The following is a 17,500-nucleotide window of genomic DNA, read 5'->3' on the forward strand; positions in this document are numbered from 1 at the left end:
GCCAGGGGCCGGAGCTGCTGGGAGTGCGCTTCCAGGACGCTGGCAGTCCTCAGCAGGAGTCCTTAGCAGAAAGTCCTTAGCAGTTCTAACTCAAAAAGGGCTTCGCGCTGCCACTGCCTCTGCTGCTGCCGCCGTCACCACCACCGCCAGCCACCGAAGGGACGCTAGCTTGGCTTCCGCTTCCTCTTGCTCCGCCCCTTCCTGCTACGTCAGCAAGTCCAACGGGGCATGGAAGATCTTTAAATCCCATAACCCTTACATGGGGTAGTCTGAATTATAAGGTAATACTGTGAGCATTGAACAAGGAATGAATAGTGTGCTCTTTGGAAAAAAAAAGAGAGACAAAAAAGAGTTGCCTTGGGACAAATCCAAATTCCATTTTCTTCCAGGAGGAGCTGATGGACTGAGAGCTTCATGTGTTTTCTGTATCCCAATATGACTTCTGTGAGACTTTTATGTCTTCTGAATTTTCTGTGGGTAAAAATAAAGGCTTTTCTATGCCATATATGGAATTAGTACCTTGAGTGCTTTTATGGGAGCTTCGGACTCCTTTAGAAGAAATCTTGATATGCGCTAGATTAGGAAATCTTCCTGAAACAACTTCAGCTAAGGGCATTGAGGCAAACAGAGAAAATAAACTTTTAGCATCATCTTCCAGGATTGGAATCAGTTATATGATCCCTTCATCTTGGGTGGGGGGGGGCAAGCACTGATTTGAGCCCTAGGATCCTCCTGATGAGGAAACTGAGGCTTAGATAAAGTGAATAGGCCAGTGTGATGCGCTAAGTGCTTCAAGAAGGATTTGAATAATGAGATGATGTCATTTTACAGATGGGCAAACTGAGTGTTGTGTATAAAAAATATACAAATAAATATGTGCATATACATATGTGTGTATGTTTGTATGTGTATATATTTGTGTGTATATGTAATACATAAATGGAGAAAGAGAGACAGTGAGAGGGAGTTGCCTAGGGTCATACAGCTAGTAAGTTTCTAATTTTCTTGATTCCAAATTTAGTCTTCTATCTGTTATTCCACATTGCCTTTCAGAATATTTCCTGACATTTTTTGATGTTTTTTAGAAACTACGTTAAGAACATTTAACATTTTTTACATCCATTATCTCCTCTGAACCTCATCACAATTTAGTTCTGCAAATGTCCTAGAGGAGGAAACTTAGTCAAAAGAGTTTAAGTGGCTTGTCCCTGGTCACATAGATAGGAAGCATGAGAGGCTGGATTGGAACCATGGTTTTTCCTCACTCCCAATCCCTCATACTCTCTGGTTTACCATGTTGCCTCCCATAAAGGAAGAACAGGTAATATTATCATTTTATGGAGAAGAAAATTGAGGCCTAATTAGTCAAAGGAAGCTTACTCAAGGTCTCAGCAGTCCTGTCAGGTTAGGGCTAAAATCCAGGTCTTTTTACTTCTAGCTTGACCCCCTCTTTACTACATGGTGAAATGTGTATATGCATTTTTTCCCCCTGAGAAAATAGCAGCAGCTCCTTAAATCTAAGCATGGCCCTCATCTCCAGGATGTGTGGAGCCTCCTAAGGGAGCTTTTCAAAATCCACTTTGAAAGTGATCTATAATATATGGCTTCATCAAGCAAACAGCCTGTGTGGGTAGAAATAAATGATTTATTAGCCCAGTGAAGCTGGCTCAGAATGCCTTCCCACAGCTCCCTGGTTTGGATGTGGCCAGCTGTTCTCCAGCCAGATGGAGCTCTATTCTACCAGCTCTCTCTTTTTTTTTTCTTTAAGGGGAGAAGGCAGGGCAATTGGGGTTGAGTGACTTGCCCAAGGTCACACAGCTAATAAGTGTGTCAAGTGTCTGAGGCTGGATTTGAACTCAGGTCCTCCTAACTCTAGGGCCAGTACTCTATTCACTCCACCACCTAGCTGCCCCTCTACCAAGCCTCTTGATGTCCTGTCTCTTGCTCTCCCTTCCAGGTTCTCCTCTGGACTTAGGGTAGGTCCTTCTGGGCACTGGGCAGAAATTGGGTGTCATTCCTATGTCCTTGAAATAACTGTCCTGGTAATGTCCTATCATAGGTATCATACCAGCTGGTGAAATATGATAGACTTCAGAGACAGCTATGAAAATTCATATTACATCGATCATGCAGGTAAGCATCTAGCCTTTGGAAAGGACCCAGTTATGGTAGAGGCTGAGCGGATTCTGTCACCAGTAAATCCATAACATCCCTTCTTCCCCTTCTCTCTCTCTACTTCCTCTTGTCCCTCCATTTTCCTGTCATTACCAGCATATAAGAAATTCACAGACAGTTCTTTACCTACTGATTGAGTAAGTCACCACCATTCCACAAAATTTGGGATGATGGGGGCAAAGTCTTATTTTGTGAGAGAAAAAGGTCTATGCCATATAACATCCTTTCTGGTCTACTTCCCTCATTTGTACTTGCATTGGTAGGTTCAGTCTCCAAAGGGTAACTGATATTGAAGTTCTGTGGGTAATTCTGTGGTTCTGCCTGCTAGGACTATAGGGCCCTCGGACTAATAGGGCCCAATCAATATATTTCCCATTAACGTCAGCTAGTAGATTCAAGTTAGGCATTCACTCAAATGCCATATCAAAAGAACAATAGTTAGAAAATATCTCCCCTTTCCCCGTAACTTAGGTTATATCCTCCCACAAACAGTGGTAATGAGGGAAATGTTTAGGATACATGTGTGGCAAAGACAATTCACAACTATTAGGGCTGCAGAAACTGGAAATCTTTTTTCCCTTCCTGTGCTTCCAGGATCTACTCTCTTGGCTTTAGATCTTACCCAACCCCTCTCAGACATTCTGGCTCATGGGCAAAATATTTGAGAACATTGGTGGGATATGGGGGAGCTTTTGGGGTGCCTTAAATCCCACCATAAAGAAACTGCTTACTTTGCCTATATGTTGAACCCAGCTTGTCCCCAGACCTATGCAACCTGGTATAAGAGCCAGTATGCCCTTCCCCCAAGCTTCTCTGAGCATCCTTGGGAACATTTGGGACAAGGGTCCAGTTGCTGATATCCAGGAAAAACCTTGCTAGTCAATTTCATGTGAGACAATTGACAAAAAACACACACAGAAAAGGAACGATTCCAGGGAGAATTCGCCTTTGCATAGCACTGAGGTCTGGTTTTGTACTCCTTTCTGTATTAATGAGTGACTGGGGAATATGGAAATCTCAATGACGTTATGCTGAAGATGCGGGGACATGAGTCCCAAGTATAAGTTAGCTTTACCATTATTTCGTTTAGAGGGACTGGCCATATCTGTGTCACTGAAATGTGAATCGTGTTCCTGTAGTGCAATTTTCTCTTCTCTTCCCTATTGCTAATCGTGCCACCAGCTGCTTATGGAATACAAATGTGAAGCATCTGCACGCAGGGCTGGATGGGAGTAGGTGTAAGAATCTGGTCACAAAGCAGCATCTTAACCAGTCTCTGCCAGGATTGGAGTCAAAATCTAGACCTGTGTCTTAGAGACTTGAATGTGATCTCTGTCTGAGTGGTGGTAGGACAGGTCAGGGGTGAGATGCGAATGTGGGAAGACCCTTCCATGTCAACGTCTGAGGATGCATCCAGGAATGAGGAATAGGGTATAGTGGAAAGAGCTGTGGATTTAAAATCAGAGGACCTGTGTTCAAATCCCGGTCATGCTGTGCCATATAGGACAATCCTCTTAATCTCTCTGAGCCTCAGTTTCCTCATCTATAAAATGAGGAGACTGGACTAACTGATCTTCCAGCTCTAAACCTATGATCCAATTATTCTATAAATTTGATAAGGGATCTTCAAGGTCATGCAGTCCCTTGATATACTGATAAAGAAATTGAATTCCAGAATAGGGAACTGATTCTAAGATCACACAGTTAATTTAGGGGAGGACCAGATTTTAACTCAGGTCTCTGGACTCTGGACTGTTTAGTATTTTTGATACTACACCACATTTACTATTTTAAAGGAGTGCTTGAAAGGGCTGGGGGAGAGGGGTGGGAAGGGTAGCTGAATGGGACAAGGCTGTTGGTGAGGAGTGGAAAAGTCTGGAGAATAAATAAAGCCAGGAGTGAGATGAGCATGATTAGGGGCTCTCATGAAGTGGGGGACCCAGTGACTCCCTTACCAATCAGGAAAGCAAACCTCTATACTATTGCAGAGGCATCTCACATATAAACAGAGAAGTGAATACAAAGTAATTTTTATAGGACACTCACAACTTGGAGTATGCAGTCGGGAAAGAACTCATCTAGTAATCTTGGCACCATGGTTGGAAATATAACAGGAGACTGACCAATGATCCTTACATCTTGTAACTGTCAATCCACTTGCAGATTTGGTGAGCCTTCCCTCTCGACTTAGAGCATGTGCATATTTCCTGCAGGTTTATAGCACAGTGACCAAAAGCCTTTTCACTGGCTGTGGAGCCAGCATTGAGTGTGCATGTGTAATGACGGATTGTAATGTGTCCACAACACTTAGGACGGTATCACTCACATGGAAGATGCTGGGCATCTGCCTAGAGTATTGCACCATGCATGGACATTCAGTGTGGGCTTTCCAGTTGGATGGGAGCATGCTTCTTCCATTGTCCATGTAGAGTTAGCGCATTTCTATCTGAGGGTGAAGAATTCTTTAACTTGAACCATACACAGTAAGGGATGGGGGGTGAGGGGGAGAGCCAAAGAGTTTTCTGCTTCTCCTCCTTCCCCTTTAGACCATGTGGCCCTAAGAAACAGGAGGGTCTGACCTTTTTATTTGTACTTTACCTTTATGGGTACAGTGAGTAGAACCTCCCATCTGGGCCAGAAGCATGGAATCCCAGGAATCCAGGCCAATTACTGTAGCCAGCTGGCTTCCTGAGTTCCCTGAGGATCTTGGCTCAGGGTGCAAGCCTAGCAAAAGCCAACACCTCTTAATTTTGAAACTTGAACTTGGTGAGACCAGAGCTAAGCTGTGAACCCAATCCCCCTTCTCTCCCTATAGACTAAGGTGGCATCTGTGGGGGCAGAGGGGATTATGCTCCCAAAGTGTTGGGGGGAAATGCTTGAATGTTTTTTTTTCTTGCTATATCTTTGAAATAGATATTGCTTTGTAAAGGTGAATCTATGGTTAGTGGTTAAATGGAACTGGGATAATAATCCCATAGTCCCCCAAATTAGGGGAACATTATTGGCCAAGTCAATGACAGAGGAAAAATCTTTCCAGCCCTTGAATAGCACTGAAAAGCCCTTCCTGGTGTGTGTGTGTGTGTGTGTGTGTGTGTGCGTATGTATGTGTGTGTGTGTGTGTGTAGCTGGGCTGGGCAATGGACACAATTTTATAGACAAAGTCATAGGAGTGGCACAGGGTTAGTATTGGTGTCTGGTGATTAGCATCAAGAATAAAGTCAAGATTCAAATTCAAGGCAGAGAGAAGCAAGGAGGTCAGGCCTGGACATACTGGGGTACTGTACCATTGGGACAGATGCTCACGGAATTATAAAACCTTGCAGATGGAAGGAAACTGAAATAAATGAGTTCAACTGATATCTGTACAAAAGCATGTGATCTCTGATTGAAGTCGTCAAGTGATGAGGAACTCACATCTTTTGGGGGCAGTCCATTCCATTGTTTGATAGCATTAATGGTTAGGGTATTTCACCTTGTGTAAAACCAAAATCTCACTCTGTAAATTAAAAATATCTAGCATTTACTTCTACTTGTGGCATTTAGGAAATGGCCCTTACGGCCATGTTAAACAAAACCAACCCTTCTCCCAAGTGACAGTCCTTCAAATACATTAAAGCTACCATCCCATCCTCATTAGAGTTCCTCTTTTTCAGGCTATGTATTTTCTGTTTCTTCAGCTTTGTGACCCCAGTGCTGAGCACAGTGCTGAGTGTGTAGTGAGTGTTAATTCTAATTAATTGATTGATAATTTCAATGCCCTTTGTCATCCTGGTCTTTCTCCTCTGTATGTGATTCAGCTTACCAATGTCCTTTCTAAAATATGGTGCACAGAATTATACTTCAGATCCAGACTAACCAGTATAAAAGCACAGTGGGAATTATTTCCCTCTGTAGAACTGATGTTTCTTTTTGGTTGCCAAGCAACACAGTTAACTCATTATTGAGCTTGCAGTCCACTAAGATCCTTAGATCTTTTTTTTTTTTTTCACATGAAATGTTAACTACCCCAACCTGTACTTGTGGAACTTATTTTTTTAAATATTCATCCAATTAGCTTGAGTCCATCATTCTCTCTTACTGAGATCTTTTTGGATGTTGGTTCTATCTTCCAGTATGTTAACCATCCCTCCCATTTTGGGGCTAGCTGCAAATATGATAAGCTTACTATCCAATGAGCTTTTGTCCAGCTCAGTAATAAAGCTGTTAAAGTGATGACTTAAATCTGAGTTTTCAGACACAACAGTACTCTTTGCATAGTACTGTGCTATGAGAAGCCCAGAAGCAGACACAAAGTATGTGTGTACTCATTTAATGACATTACTTGCGTCCATGAAAATAGACTGTTAGGCAAAAGACCCTCTGTTTTCTGTGAATGGCTTCACAAAGCTAGTGCTAATGGAGAGGATTAGCAGGGTTGATCCAGCATACGAGTAGAGGAATACAACCAGGGTCTGAGTTTGGCTGATGTGGTTACTCAGTCTCATTATGTCATTATGGCATTGGGAATATAATGAGAGGTTTGCTCCTTATGTCTCTTTTTGGTTTCCCTTTGGACTAGACCTGTGATGTCATTGGTTCAGTGAATACCCCATGAGCAAGACCTCTCTGCCAATGTAGATGACAACTTCTGTTCATCTTATAAAAAGATAAATCATTAATTGAGTGCTTACTATGAATCAGGCCTATCCTAAGCCCTGGGGATATGTATAAAAGTCAACAAGGCAGGCTCTGCCTTCAAGAAACTTATATTTTTATGGTCAAAGACAAGTGATAAATATTTCTTGATTATGGAAGGAGAGAGAGGGAGAGAGAGAGACAGACAGAGAGAGACAGAGAGAGAGACAGACAGAGAGACACAGAGAGAGAGACAGAGAGACAGAGAGAGAGAGACAGAGAGACACAGACAGAGACACAGAGACAGAGACAGAGAGAGAGACAGACAGACAGACAGACAGACAGAGAGACAGAGAGACAGAGAGAAACAGAGAGACTGAGAGAGACAGAGACAGACAGCCAGAGGTGGAGTCTTAGATCTTGGTGGGGTTAGAGATGGTGAATAGGGAGGTCATGATAGGGAGACTGCAGGAAGTAGATTGTAGTCAGGGAGGCTCAATACTTGTGGTAATGAGAGGTTAAGTGACCTGTGGGTCACAGTCAGTATATATCAGAGGCAAGACTTGTACCCGGGTCTGGCTAGGTCTCCATCCACTATACAACCCAGCTTTTTCAGGCTATTTATTCTGAAATTTTTAGAACATCACGATGTAGGGAGGAGGAAGGGATCACTTCTGGTTAGAGAAATAAGAGGTTTCATGAAGGAAGTGGTATTTGGGTTGGGTCTTAGAAGATGAGGAGGATTTTAGAGAAGGAGATGGAGGGATGGACTTTACATCCTAACTAAACTACCTCAAGTACAGGCAAAGGGAATAGCTTGCATTTACTCATTACTTGGAAAACAGTATATTTTGACTGGGATATAGGATTTATCTAGAAGGGTAGTGGGAGGTATAGCTAAAAGGGTATTTTGAGCCCAGATTTTGAGTAACCTTGAATTCTAGACTAAGATATTTTGGCTTTACTTGCTAGATAGTAGGGAGCCAATACAAATTTTTGAGCAAAGGAGTGATCAGAGCTGAGGTTTAGGAAGGCTATTCTGTTAACAGTTTATAGTTTATAGGGGCAGGTAAAGCCTGAGACCCTGAAGGCCAGTAAGGGGGCTATTGCAAAAATTCAGTGACTCACCCAAGGTCACACAGCTGGAGAATGTCTGAGGCTGGGTTTGAAGTCAGGTCTTTCTGACTCTCAAGTGTAGTTATTTATTCACTCTATCCCCCTACCTGCCTCAAAGGTATGAGCAGTAAGATAGTTTGAGCTCAAAGTCTGTGGTCCCAGAAGTGGTGATGATGTTTGTAGTTAATAGAAGGGACTACTGAGGAGGTCAGGATCTGGATATTCCCACTGTCCCACCCCCCTCTCCAGTAGCCCATGGGTTGAGGCCTCTTAGAATGTATATGATAGTGAATCAGAATTTACTAAACATTGTTCTCAGTGGGTATGACATTGGTTAAGGTGCCTTAACCTTATGCACCAAACCAGTCTGCAGATGGGTCAGATCATCTTGATTGAGTAAACCATGTAATTTGGCAAAAGTGCTTTATAGAACAGAGGCATATATCTGGTTTTTAAAGAGTTGCTTGCCTTCTGTCTCTCCATTAGACTATAAGCTCCTTGAAGGAAAGGATTTTTTGCTTTTCTTTGTAACCTCAGAATTTATTACGGTGCCTAGCACACAGTAAGCACTTAAAATGTTTATTGACTTATTGAGATAGGTTTTGGTGAGATGAACCCTTCCTTTTCTCCTTTACCCAATTGCACGATCATCCTATGTTCCTCTTTTCCTCCAAGTTAAACTTCTAGAAAAAGTTTTTTATACATATTGTTTCCACTTCCTCACCCTCCATTCATTTCTCCACCCTTCTGACCTCAGAACTGGATTGAAACTGTTCTTTTCTAGGTTGCCAGTGACCTTTTAATTGCTAAATTCAATGACCTTTTCTCATTATTCATCTTTCTTTATCAGTGCTCAACTGTCCCTTCCTCCTGGATACCCTTTCCATCCCCAGATACTTCTCTCTCCTGGTTCTCCTCTTACCTCTCTGGCCACTCCTTCTTAGTCTACTTTGATGCATCACAATCTGTGTCTCACTTGCTTACCCTTGTGCATTCACCAATAATCTGGCCTGGGATGCCTTTACTCTCTTTAAGAGGCCTCCTTGGCTCTCAGGATTAATTGGTCATATCTCTTGTTGTCTATTCTCCCCCTTCCCAACTTGCCTTAGTAGTTGTAAATTGGGTCCCCAAAGAGGTAAAAACCGTCTAGTTGTGGGATGATAAGCACATACCAATTAAAAGTTATGCCAGTAGACACAATAATCTCTTAGCGAGGGCCTGTACTAATATGTATAGTAAAAACAGTGTGTGTATAAAACACTCCTCTCATGAACCTGGGGCTCCTTCTTCCATATACACACAGTGTCCACAGAAAAGAGTGAGGTCAAGCCTTAGAGTACCATGTTATTGAGACACATGTGTAGAATTCATAAGTGGCAAAGACAGAACACAATTCCTAGTACTACAGGGCCATCTTTTTTTTTTCTCTTGGTAGTCTTTATGTTGGGTGAGGCACCTATACTTGGTGGGCTCCTCAGCTAGGCTACCACCATCTTCTTGCTTCCATATCTGGCTCTCTGTCATGTTCCTTGAAACTGCTTTCTCCCTCTCCTAGGTGACTTTCTCCCTCTATGTAGGTCCATCTGGAATGCATGTCTGCTTTGGGCTGGAAACAACCTTTCCTACTGGACCAGTAGCTCTAACGGTGTGGTGATGTTTGCAGGCAGAGAGAGAATCCTCACCTTTCCTTTGCTGCCTTCTGGTACAGTTGCAGGGTCTCCTTCCATGACTGTCTTCAACTCTTGAACTAATACTGTTGAAATTTGTTCATCTAATTAAAGTTCCCAGAGTTGCGTGCAGCTCACTTGTCTAGCCAGTGTGGTTTTATTTCCTTTTTTTTTTTTGCCTCAATTAAAGAGGTTCATTCCTCATAAAGGGATCTCATAACATAGACTTATCTTTCTTCCACGTTAAACCTCATCTTATCTGACTATATTCTGTGATCCCAACCAACTGTGGGGAGAGGAACTCTCTCCCTGCAGCTGGGTAGTACCATGGATAGATCACAAAGCCTGAACTCAGGAAAACCTAAGCTCAAATCTGACTGCAGACACGGATGATCTGTGTGACCCTGGGCAAGTCACTTAACCTCTGGTGCCTCAGTTTTCCTCATCTGTAAATGGGGATAATAATAGCACCTAACCTCCCAGGTTTGTAGTGAGGATGAAATGATATAATAAAGTACTTGGCACAGTGCTTGGCACAAAGTAAATGCTCTATAAATATAAACCAGTATTCTTCCCTCAGTTAAACATTTACTCTTCCCAGAAAATTAGCCAAGGTACTTTGGGCAAAGTCCATGTAATGTAGCTCATAGATAATCCCCAAATTAACATTCTGCCATAATTCCAACTCTGCAGTGATACAACTTGACAAATTAATATTATTTTGGCAAGGTCACTATAGGTTATTACCTTCCTTGGGGCTTGTAAAGCCCTTTCACAACTGAAAGATGATAAAAGGGGGAAAAGGAAAAGGAAAATCAAGTTTCCTACTTTAAAGGAAAAGTTTTGTCCTTACAAAACTCTCAGAACATGTGGTGGTCTTCTCATAGGGATTAGTGAGCTGATATTAACTCATCCTTTGGGTGAGGAAAGAAATCACTGTCTTGGTGCTTGTCTAATAACAGACCCACTGGTCTGAGGGGTGGGGTATCTGCTGCATTTACCCTCTCCCCCAGTTAGAGGTCCCTCTGCTCTGGGCTCCCTTTGGGTATCAAGTACTGCAACAAACCAGTGCTGGTCCAAGGAAGGACTGAGGTTCTTTCCTTTTCCTCTCCAAGTGAGGGGCCTTAGTGCTCAGGAACAACACATGTAAACCAGCTTTAATTCGGGGATTACAACTAGAGTCCCTGTTTGTAAGCATTCACTCAAGCAAGTTCACTTCCAAATGCAGCATCCAATGGATGGAGTTGTTTCCTTGCTTTGAGGATAAAACATCTTGTCATCAGGCTACTGCCGGCTTGGATTAAGCAGATTGCTTGCTTTATAGGGCTGTGCAGGCATCCTGAGCTCTGCAGTTATCAGACTCTGGAATGGACTCAGTTCCCAAACTTCTGGCAATTGGCTCTCCCAACAGTTCACAAGGTTGTAACCTTTTCCAACATTCCATTACCTAGGAGGAGGAAACAATAGATCACCAGAGACAGAAAAACAGATGGAACATACTCACAGTATGTCACTAGCATCCCCCTCTCTCCCTCTCTCCCTCTCTCCCTCTCCCTCTCTTTCTCCAGGAAAGAGAGAGGGTGATGAGTGATTTGACTGGTCAATGTCTTTTTGTATGCACTCAGTTCTGGTTCAGCAGCCAACCAAAAAGTTCCCCCCTCCCCCACCATAAAGTAAATGCACAAGAAATACCTATAGATTCCCCAAGTATGTTCTGAAGTGGTGAGCCAGATCACTCCATTCTATGTTATTGGGCAAATCCTGCAGCAGGCTCACCCAGTGTACATGCTTCTTGGATTGGACCTTCATTTGCCAGTCTGCTTATGTACAGATGATGAAACTCAGGAGATTGAATAATATACTTGAAGTCAATCAGTCAATCAATTTACACAGGTTAGAGTAGATTGGGCAGAGGTAGGGTTTGAACCTAGGTCTCCTGACTCCAAATCTAACATTCTTTTGACTGACCTGATGCCCTACAAAAGCCCACTGGGACAATTTTTGTTCCTTCCCAAGAACTCCCATTTTCTCAGCCCAGCTGCCAATCATGGGTATGATACCCACACTCTGAACCAATGATTTCCCAAGCAGCCACAAAGCAAACCAGACCAGTGGGGTTTCAAGGGGGCTTCTTGAGCTGGTTTAATGGCAGATTGGGCTGCCAATTACTGAGACATTAGAGCTCAGTGTGATTCGTCACTGGCTAAATGGGAAGGCTGAAGCCAGGGACGGTTTCCTGGAGTGCTTGATTTGATTGGATGTTTTTTTCTTTTAAAACCAATGCATATGAGAGTCAGGCTTGTAAATCACTCTCTATGTAATGACTTTTCATAAAAGATACAGAGAAAAATTAAAGGAGGAAGAGAATGAAAGGAGGGATGAAGATGGCAGTGGTTGTTAGGGGAATGATTGAATGGCCACCAAGTTTCATATTAGAATTCTGTCCTGAAATATGAAATTGACTTGTTGACTTGATGCTGCAATTTCCTCCCTTACTTTCCTTTTACAGAGGAGGAAACCGGGGCACAGAGAGGTTCCATCACTTTTCTGAGGTCCCACATCTTGTAAGCAGCAGAACAAGGGTTAGAATTTTAAGTGTGTGACCCTGGACGAGTCATATCCTGTTGGCTTATTTCTTCCTCTATAGGATGAAATGGCTGGGCTAGAATGTAGATCATCTTACCATTAAATGACCTCTAAACTATGAAATTCTAATACCATGGGATCTTCAATGCAGGAAAGCTCTAGTAGGGGCGGGCCTCAGTGACCATCGATCCACCCTTCTCATTCTATCGGTGAAGAAATTGAATTCTGAAGAGATGAAGTGATTTGCCCTGGTCACACTGGTTGTGAGGGGCAGAGGCTGGATTTCCCTTGTTCTTCCTAATCAAGCATAGCTCCCTCTGCACCAAATCCAGCACTTTTCTCTCTACCACTTACTGCCTGGCATTCATAATTCTAGATGGCTCAATGAATAGAGTCTGAAGTCAGAAGTTTGTTGTTTGGTAATTTTTTTTTTAAGTCACACCCAACTCTTCATGACCCCATTTGGTACTGATTTTTCTTTTTGGTCTTTTTTTTTTCTGGAGGGTGGGAGGCAGGACAATTGGGGTTAAGTGACTTGCCCAAGGTCACACAGCTAGTAAATGTTAAGTGTGTGAGGTTGGACTTGAACTCAGGTCCTCCTGCCTCCAGGGCTGGTACTTTATTCACTGTGCCACCTGACTGCCCCCATTTGGGCTTCTCATGACAAAGATATTGGAGTAGTTTGCCATTTCCTCCTCCAGTCAGGAGGATCTGGGTTCAAACCTCAGTCACATATTAGCTATGTGACCATAGTTGCCCTGATGTGTATGTCATACTTCTCTTGTGGATATGAAGCAATTCGATTGATCCATCTCACAAGTCATCTAAACGGTATCTGCCTCAGTTTCCTGAAATGTAAAATGGGCTTAACATTACCATCTCACAAGTCATCTAAACGGTATCTGCCTCAGTTTCCTGAAATGTAAAATGGGCTTAACATTACCATCTCACAAGTCATCTAAACGGTATCTGCCTCAGTTTCCTGAAATGTAAAATGGGCTTAACATTAGTATGTATTCCTCAGGGCTGTGGTGAAGATCAAATGAAATCTTTATAAAGTGCTTAACACCCGGGTATAACATAGTAGGTGATTAATAAATGTTTGTTCCCTCCCCCTGCTACACACAACACAAGCAAACAAGAGGATACAAGGAAGGTATAGACGGCTTCCAAGCATTCCACCAACAGTCCAGTCAGTGGAGACATCTTGGGAGATTTAAAGAGTGATGATGTCATTCAAGTAGCTGTTCATTTCCCTAACAGAGAGCCCAGATATAGTCCCTGCCTTCTGAGTGCTTACAATCTGAAAGACAGACCACACGGCAATCAAGGAAAGAGTGGACCACTCAGCCAACCTGGGGAGAGTAGCCTGAATTATTTAAATCAGCCTATCAATAATGTACCAACAACCCTGCGCAGCCTGGGGGAATGCCTGGCTTGTGAGAGCCTGTCAGGAGGGCTGGGGAGGGCGGTCGGAGTGGGATCAGTTTCAGGTGTGGGTCTGCAGTGCGAGCTGCTAGAGCCCACCCTGATCTCTGTGCCTCATTCCTCCTCTCCTTCACTCCCTCCTTCTCCTCCCTCTCCCCTCCCTAACAATTGCAGCCAAGCCAGCAGGAACACACTTAACGCTAATAATGCTGCAGAAAAGCATTGGCAACCAGATGTGATTGATTAGCAGCTCCAGGTGTGAATATGGAAAGCATGCTCGTGTCAGCTCTCTAATAGCAGAGCTGTTGTGTGGTGGGGCCAGTGGGTTTCCTTTGGGTGGGAGAGAGGAGTGCTAATCCCTTCCCCCTTCCCCTTCCTCTTTAAGATGAAGTTGGGCTAGAAGCTAGATCCTCTACCCGTTCCTCCCCTATCCCTTTCCCCCACCTTTTTTTTTTTTAAACAGACAGCCCATGTTTTCCCATGTTGGCTGTTGGGTTGCAGGCAGCCAGCACAATGCATAATGCAGCTAGAGGAGAGCCGGATGATAATGACAAGCCGGGCTGAAAATGGAAAGTGATGCATATTTTCAGAGGAGAAAGCTGCTCTCAATTTAGACAGCCACTTTGCCAGCTGACAGGAGGTGAAGGGTGGTGTTCAGTGAGCAGATGAGTTGTTTGCTTACACATCCTGTGGGGTTCCTATCTCCCCCCCCCCCACCAATTACTGGTTAGCCACCCCTGGACTTTGGGGTTTAAAATAGAGGAGAGCCCAGTATAAAATGGAGACACCGAATGGGAGAATCAGTCCCAGGAACATGCCTCTCCAGGCTGTCTGAATGGGAGACAGCTGAGAGATGAATGATGTGCTAAAACTGGCCATTGTGAGCGCATTGCTTACAATCCAATTCAATTCTCAGTTTGTAAAGCACCTACTACACGCCAGGCTCTGGGACTGCAAAACCTATATCGGAACAATCCCAGGTCTCAATGGATTTGCATTTTTAGCCAGGCTGGGGGGAATTTTCTGCAGGGAGTGAAAGGTTGCCAGGCTTTGGCTGTGTGTTTCTGGGAGATGTCTCAAAGCTATCCTGCTATTCTCTCTCACTGGGGGAGAGACTATGTGTGTCAGGACACAGGTTGGAAGGGTAATTTCAGTGTGATTCAGTTGGAAGTGGGGTGATAGAAATCGAGGGGATAGAAAAGAGGCTGGAGAATTAGATTTTGCTGTTGTTGAGAGTGGTGGGGCTTCATCCTCACCACTTTTGCCTTTGCTCATTGCCCACAGCTGGACAGTGCAGCAGAGGCCTAGAGTGAAAAGTGTGTCTGTCAGATCAGTGCTGAACTGTCCCTTGGAGAGAGCTGGGATGGTGGTCAAACCGAGTCACCAATGAACTTTCTAAAGTGCCGACTATGTGCCATCCCCTGCGGCTATAAAGGGAAAAATAGTCTCTGCCCTTACAACCTAATAGGGAGATAATCATGCAAACAGGTCTGTACAAACGTGATACATGGAGGTTAATTTGGAGGTCATCTCAGAGGGAAGGCATGAGCTTAAGAGAGCAGGAAAGGTTTCTTGAAGAAATTGGGATTTTAGCTGAGATTTGATGGAGTCCAAGGAAGCTAGGAAATAGAGATGAAGAGGGAGGGGACTCTAGGCATGGGGGTGAAATTTCTCCCAGTCAGAAGATGGAGTGTCTTGTGCAAGAAACAGCAAGGCCAGTGTCCCTGGATCATAGAACATGTGTGAGGGGTTAAGGTGTAAGAAGATTGGAAAGGTCTTCACTTAACCTATCAGTAACCCAGGATGACTTGGCTTCAGTCCTTCCACTGACATACTGACTTTTGGATTCTGTCTAAGGACCACCCCAGGCAATTCTTTAGAACTTTAGGTTGTGGAGGAGTTGATAATACTCATCTGTGAAGGGAGTTTCCATGCTAGGAATTCCCTATACTGTCACAGGTCCAGACCCTTTCTTTTCTCTCTAAAAAACCCTATAACCTTAAAAAGGTGGAAGTTTAGCCTATGCAGAAGGGTTTGAAGTTTCAGGGAAAGCTTCTATAACAGTGGTCATCTTGGACCCCACAACCTGAGAGCTGGGTATGTTACATTTTACCCTCCCCCCAGCATTCTCCCATATCCTGAGGGGGCTGGAGGTGTCCAGCCTCTCTGTCATCACCTCACGCTCTCCCCATTGGCGTTGCCCTCAATTTTTGCCTCTTTAGAACTTTCACAAATTGTTTTTAGTTCCATTCTCTAGGGCCATTAGGCAAAAACAGACAAGCATTTATTAAGCTCTTACTGTGTACCAGGTACTTTGCTAAGTGCTAGAGATATGAACAGTCAGCTATACCTTAAGTCCACAAATGCATTCCCCAAAATTATCATACTAAGCAGAACCACAAAATAAAAACCATAGGGCCTATGGGGGAAATGGGATTGGGGTATAATACTCAAAAACTTCATCAGTGACACATAAAAATAAGATAGAAAGTTGATAAACAAACACTGTTTTATACAGATTAAGTGTCTAAGAAATACATATGTATCACAATTAAGAGTGGTGGTGTTCATGGTCTCTGGCTGCTGTTTAGACTGTGGTCCAGTTTCCAGGGACCTTGGACTGGTAAAGTCTATGGTTATATGCGGGGTAGCATTGGTGGCCACTCCAGGGATGGGGGTAGGGTGGGAGTGGAGTTTGTGGGGAAGTATTAGTTCTCTTAGGTACACAGCTCCTACAGTACTAGAAGATATACAACAAATAAGATATTTTGGGGCAGCTAGGTGGTGCAGTGAATAGAGCACCGGCCCTGGAGTCAGGAGGACCTGAGTTCAAATCCTACCTCAGACACTTAACACTTACTAGCCATGTGACCTTGGGCAAGACACTTAACCCCAATTGCTCTGCCCTCCCCCCTACAAAAAAAAGGAATAACTTAAAAAAATAAATATAACATTTTACCTTGACAAATTTCTGAATTTTGCTTGTGGAAGGAGGGATCAGAAGGGTTGTAGCTTGTGAGTCATTGTGCAGTGATGGAAGGAAGGCTATCTGAAATCAGACTGAATAAGCAGTAACGCCAGATGTGGATGGGTGTAACTCATTGCTTTCTTGGTGTCTCTTGAGCAGCTGGGTGTTGTTTTCTCAGGATGAAATTGTGCATAAACAAGCCCAAAATTCCCCATACACTAAAATTCTTCCCTAATATTTCAATCACATTGCAACAAATTCTCATTTTAAAACTAAGTGTCATAAGACAGCTGACCACATAAGCAAAAAGAAAGATAGTCCCTGCCCTTTTAGCTTTCATTCTAATGGGGGAAGACAACATTGAGAAAGGAGCTAATGAGGGAGGGCAGGAGGATGAAGGTAACTGAATGGGGGTATCATGGGGGTATCAAAGTTAGAAGCAGAGTTAGAAAAGGAAGGCTGGCCAACCTGGGCTCCTTTACAAAATGGAGGCCCTAGGAAGAACTCATCAATAGAAGAAGAGAGGTTGGCCCCATAAAGGGATATTCTAGAGTGAGAAGGCTTAGAGAATGATGAAATGTTCCAGGGTGAAGAGGTCTGAGCTAAGGCCATTGGGACCTTCTGAGAAATGTTCATGAAGATAATTGAAGATTCTTATCATGATCCCCTTAAGTCTTTTCTTTCCCAGGTTAAATAGGCCTATCCCTTTAAGTAAAATGTAAGCTGTGGAAGGACTCAGACGGATTATTTTCGCTTCTGTATTTCTAGCATTTTGCCTGGTATCTAGCACGTATAAGGTACCTAAAAAGTGCTAATTGAGTTGAATTCATGATGCTTAGCTTCACTTTCAGCCTTCACAGTTAGAAGTTCTGTCCCCCAGACTTGTCTAATTGTTTTCTTTATCTTTCAGTTATCATGAAAAATGGACTGATAGCCAAGAACCTAG

The 17,500-nt window shown here is 43.4% G+C and overlaps 1 long non-coding RNA gene across 1 annotated transcript; it reads right to left on the minus strand.

Annotated features, from left to right (window-relative positions):
- Positions 1 to 10,705: 10,705 nt before the first annotated feature.
- On the minus strand, positions 10,706 to 16,648 carry LOC138158436 (uncharacterized). Its single transcript, XR_011167644.1, has 2 exons — positions 16,546 to 16,648; positions 10,706 to 11,019 (listed from the first exon to the last, which is right to left on the minus strand). It is a non-coding gene; the product is annotated as an uncharacterized lncRNA (long non-coding RNA).
- Between the last annotated feature and the right edge of the window lie 852 nt (positions 16,649 to 17,500).

Source organism: Petaurus breviceps, unplaced genomic scaffold, assembly GCF_028583685.1.
Source record: "Petaurus breviceps papuanus isolate PSGF00001 unplaced genomic scaffold, PetGlider_PUasm1.0 174, whole genome shotgun sequence".
NCBI lineage: Eukaryota > Metazoa > Chordata > Mammalia > Diprotodontia > Petauridae > Petaurus > Petaurus breviceps.